Below are 6017 nucleotides of genomic sequence, written 5' to 3' on the forward strand. Positions count from 1 at the left end.
CGAAACGAAAAGAAAAAAAAAAAAAAAAACCAAGATGACTACAGGGAAATTACCAGCGCGGTGTGGTAGATCTCGGAATTAAACCGCGTAATTAATCGTTCTAAAAACAAGCGTATTTCTCGTACACTCCATAATAATTGCATTTCTTTTCCACATCAGGAAACCCAATCAGCTCGCGTATGAACAGGGTGACTAATCTATGCCATCATTACGCTTGGCCACTCATGTACCAACCGCAGTGACCTGAGCACACCCGGTCTCCGCATCAACAACATGTTACTTGTAAAGCTGTAGGCCTATCACTCATAAGGTCCTTTACCGAAAAAGACTGCGTAATATTTCAAGCATTTGGGCAGTTCTAGCAAGTTGCTGACATTATTAGCCTATAGTACAAGTATAAATACAAGTATACTTGTAAATTGTTCTTTAGGGCACAATTTGTAAGGACGGGCATGGTGAGCGATTCCGTGAACGTATTCAACAAAATTATTTTAGTTTGATTGTTTAACCTAACTTAAGCATAGGTAATACTTAGACATGCATAAGACATTGCGTAAGGCTCAGAGTTATACACTATAATACAAAACAATATTTCCAAAGAGTTAAAGGCCCCATCTCAGAATCATCTAACATTTTAACGTTTCCGTCCTTTGCTGTTAATGTTTTATTTACACTCAATTTCCAAATACTCGCGTCTGGTGGATTTCACGAAATCTTTCTCTTAGCGTTCCGCCTGCGGTTTTGCTGAATATATTTCGTCATTTTCATTCGGGAATTTATTAGACAAGATATGTGAGCCGCTGTATTGAGAGGAAAAAGGTGCATGTGAATGATTCCCCTTACAGGAGCCGTCCAGATACTTCTCAAGTTGAACAGAGTTAAGCGATTGTACAGGACCAACTGTCAAAAGTTGGTCCTATACAATCGCTTAACTCTGTTCAAGTAGGCTATACTATGGCTAAAAAGCAGGCCTGTCCAACATAGGATTAATGAAAGATAAGCGTAAAAAAGGCGGAAAGGGATAATGCTGTTCTACGGTAGTGTAAATTAATGTAATGTGAATTGACTGCGCGTCAAAAAGTATAAACTATAGTCCAATAATGTTTAGCGCCTAAACATAAACCTTGCCATTATAGTAACTGTTTCCCGACACAGGTTACGGCCAGTAGCCAATAACAAGGGCCTTTAGACACAGGTCAAAGATAAATTGAGGCCCTATGCGCTCTCACTGCTGTGTTTTTGAATGAGAGGCCTTGTACAGTGGATGTCTGAAACCTCCTATACAAGCATTCATCAATTTGATCATTTTTCTGTCAAGTGTTCAATAACAGCATCGCTACGTCCGGCGCCATCATCAATCGAGCTATCAATGCAGAAATACCACAGTGACCTAGACAATCGATGTTCACTTTAGGGCACACAGGGCTTCCAAAATCGTCAATGAGACTAATCGGAGGGGAGCTGGATTCTGATGGCCGTATTGATAAGAGGTTTTCCACCTGTGGCGGTACAGCAGTCGGAGAGTTGGAGCCGGCACATCTGAATTCAATAGCCGCAGCAGCTGCAAGACTCGGAAAGACACGGATGAGCAGCGTTACGTGCTCCGACTGATCATGAGATGAACCGGACAAGCAGAATTACTTTCGGGAAAACTTTCCGAATGAGATACAGCAGCTGGCTACGTCTGAAATAGTCGAATTCAAATAGCATCTCTTGCAAACAGAACACTTTAATCCATTGTCTTAAGAGAAGAAAATATGTTTTGTTTTAATTCCCACGACGAACGGTGTTGAGCTGAGTCCAATGTAGCCTACTCTCGATACCAGCAAAATAAAAATGAACATTTTCAAAGGTGGGCAACATAACAAATATATGTGATACACGACTCAATAATATTTGTAAACTGAAGAAAGTAACTGTTCAATTTATCTCAAGGGTCATTCAGTGATACAAACACTATAGCCTACCCGTTTACGAAACTCGCCATCGCCATCACAACAAGTGTAACAAGACAGCCGCCTAGTGGTCATGTTGCGTTAGTGCACCCTATTGACGTAAAGTATGGGACAGAAGAACAATTCGGTGTTATAAAATTGTTCAGTTACCCAGATCCAGTCCTGGAGGGGCAAGGTTTTGTTGATTTAAGCTCTACCTTTAGCTGATGTCTGGCGAGTGTTCGCAAGGTAAAAAAAAAAAAAAAAAAAAAGACTAATTATGAACTGAACTGCAAGTGGTAGAACTTGGATCCTTCAGGATTGGACTCACAGAACTGTACAGGAAACCAAATCCAGACTTCAAAGGAGTATTAAAGTAGTACTTAGTGAAAACACGACCACTTTGACTATAACGACTGTCTCGAAATAATCACTGGATATATCTTTTATATAGTATGTCAAATAATTATTTATTCTTAATAGACTGGGTGTAGAGGGCAAACCTGCTAAGATCAGAGATGTCTTCCCCGTACACCAAAAGTATCTTTACTGATAAACGACTTTGTCCGTTTGATTTTAAAGCTTCATTTTAACATTTATATGTTATTTATGTCACGCGACATTGTGAGAACTCCGGAGTATCAAGATCATACACAGTCAGTTAAAATGACTCGAGAGAACTTGAAGGTCAAAGTTTATATCTTTTCTCAGAAAACACTGCTGCCCTTTTCAGACACTATCAGTTATTTTTTTTAAAGCAACAGGCAAAGCGAAAGAGACAGAACAAAGGTCATTCAAATTGACTGTCTCTCCACTAACTCAGTGGAAAAGTCTGGAAGGGAAAAGCCAAGAACTGACACCAAATCCTCCTGCTCCATGTTCTGGAGGAAAAGGTCGTCTTTTAACACTTCTTTTATGGCTTTTGATTTTCATTTCCTGAACGTCAGTGATTGGCTAGTTCCCAATTTATAGATGAATTTAATTTGGGTTCATGAGCAGATGGGAGATACAGTACATACCTCACTCTTACGTTTATTTCTAAATATTCCCATTTTAAAGATGAGTTCATATATTCTCGTATGTTCTGTAGACACTGATTTGGTGAGAATGTCAGATATTGTAATTTTTTAAACTTAACTTGCAAAATCTCACCAAGTAGAGAACAGTATTGTATGAAAACAATTTTTGTGGACTTCTCAGGTCAAGAAACACGTTTAGACGTAAAAGGTTGTAATGAAATTGACCAGGACATGCACTTTTTCTGAAAAAGGGAAAAATCCAAGCTGTCCACAAATTTACATGCTGCTCAATATATTTTGCATGGTAGTTTCAGTGGTACTAATGGGTACAGTCTACTTGGAATCTAAATGTAACACCCCCCCCCCTCCCCAAACACACACACACACACACAATTAAACACTATTTCAAAACATGTTTTGTGTCTTTTAAATTTGAATGGGAAAAATACGTCAATAGCTCTCGACACAGAAAGCATGCTAAAACAGCGACCGACGAGTTAAACTCGTGAAGTCCCTCCGCCACCGAAACCACGTTGGCATCTGTGTAAGGCAAGCAGAGAGATAAAAGGGCACACATTTCAGCACGCACATTAGAGATTGTGATTTGAGCGCATTAAAGACCGCGTGCCTTTCACCCCGATGCTCGCTCTCTCTCTCTCTCGTCAAGCAAGTCAAGTCCTTCTCTCCGTTCATGACTGGGAGACCAGACCAGAGAGAGCAAAGTCTAAAGGATAAAAAAAAAAAAAAAAAAAAAAAAAAGAGACAGGAGACAGATGTTACAAGATTGATTTATTAACTATGATACAAGTCAAATAAGGCCTAGCTTTATCCCCACCGCTCTCTCGCTGCGTCAAAACCAACATCCTCATCCTTCGTAAAACTGTGACGTGAGTTCTTTTTCTTTTCTTTTTTTTTTCTTTAATGTATCTTCTAGGTTTACTTCATTTTAATTTGTTTCCATTGTATATATTTTTTTGTATTTATTTATTTCATTTCTTCTATTTTTTTGTTTGTTTGTTTGTTTGTTTATTAAATACTGAGAGTGGTAGACCCCTCTCCCTGACCAGGACTGGAATCATGCACTACACCATGTTTGGCCTTTACACCATTCACAAACATTGTTAAAAAAAAGGTTTTGTCTTTTTTTTTTAATTATTAAAATAAAACATAAAAAGAAAACATTTTTTTTTTTATTTTTCTATCACCATTGACTAAAGGGCAAATTGTTAGACCCCCTCCCCACCCCCCAACCCTAACATACAAATAAACAACCATTTGAATATAGTTTGCTTGTTTCTCATTTAACTTAACAGACAATCTGTCACCATTGTTTGCAAAAAAACAAAAAAAACAAAAACAAAAACAAAAGAAAGAAAGAAAAAAAAAAGAACAAAAACAAAGAATGTGATGTAGTCACATAAAATTGCTGAAAAAAAATGTCACATTATTTTTTTTAATACAACTGTTTTCCATTTGTGTCAATTCTTCCACTCTCTCCTTCCTGCCCTCCTTTTTTTTCTTTTTCTTTTTTTTTTTTTTTCGCACAGTCTTTGCCTGTGTCTCACAGTCACTATAAGTATTAACACATTGCTATACACAGATAATACGGAATTCCCGCATTCAAAAACACAAAGTACCAGAGGTGAATGGACCTCCCTTCTCCCTCTACCCCCCCCCCCCCCCAAAAAAAAACCAAACAAAAACACACACACATACTTCTCCGAGGGGAAGAACAGCAACCAACGTGAAGAGAAAAAAAAAGGAGACTGAGAACCCAGAATTTGATGTGTCAGTTGTTTTTACTTAGAGGAGCAAGGATGACAGCCGTTAGGATAGCCAATCACCAGTCCTAAATGTGTTGACTGAACAGTGAGTGGGCGGGACGTGAGGGCAGGTGTGCTTCACCGATTGGTGTAGGGTTGTACAGATGATTTAAGTCAGGCTTAGAAAGAGGAGCCATGAATGGAGGGACTGATATATGAGGATATTGTCACTGCAGACTTCTACACAACACATCTGCACACGTTTGCAGTTATAGAACACACAAACCTTGTAAAGAGTTATAATTCTGCGTGAAAATCGTGACCTCCACAGCCAGTTAGAGATTGAGGACACTCATAGAGCTCAAACATCCTTGCATACACACGCACACACACATATATGAAACATCACATCAGACACTAAATCTAAAACTTTCAAAGCTGCTCTGGACATGTAATGCCACTGAACTGAGAACTAATAACCTATTCTTTTCAGAGCCATCCTAGAATAGAATTCCACTACGTGCTGAGATTGGGCCAGGGAAAGTCTTTGTCTCTTCTGAATGGAGTACTGTCTGTATTTATCTCTCTTACATAATTCTGTGAGCAGTGGTCGTGAGAATAAGTGCATTCACAGTTTCTTCAGAAAAAAAAGGCAGCGATGTTTCAGGGCGTGCGGCCGCGCTACAGAACTCTAGCTGCAGTACCTCTTTCTCCCAGTAGGTGGCAGCAGTGTATTCTCAAGTACAACGACAGCAAAAGGTAAAGCAAGGGGCAAATGCAGTGATACTGTTACATCGCCAACTGTTGGCGTTTGAAACCTCAGCTACTCCTACACTGTTCCTACAGCTCTCTGATCTTTTTCTTTTATCTTTCTTCACAAACTTCCTCAAGACCTTGAAACATTTTCTTTGAGCCTATTCAATTTATATAGCTATACTTATCACACGCATTTCAGATGTGATGTTCTATACACATAGACACACACACACACACACACACACTACATAAGCAGTACCATATCTCTTAATATCTCCACTCCTGACACCCCAAACCAGTCTGACATTAAAGAGATGGAGTACAGCCCACCTCAATGCACCGCCCCCTCTCTAAGAGCATTGTCTTCATTCCTGATTCCCTAACTCCGCTGTCAATCATCCCCTATTCCCGCCTCAAATTCATAAATTCCACGTTCTTGGATGGACTTAGGAGGCAAGGGGACTTTCCTGTGAGTTTAGGCATTTGCTGATTGGACAGTGGCTCCCAGTGTCAACTGACGACGGGTACAGTTTAGAGATGAACAA

This window comes from Chanos chanos, chromosome 6 (genome assembly GCF_902362185.1).
Source record: "Chanos chanos chromosome 6, fChaCha1.1, whole genome shotgun sequence".
NCBI lineage: Eukaryota > Metazoa > Chordata > Actinopteri > Gonorynchiformes > Chanidae > Chanos > Chanos chanos.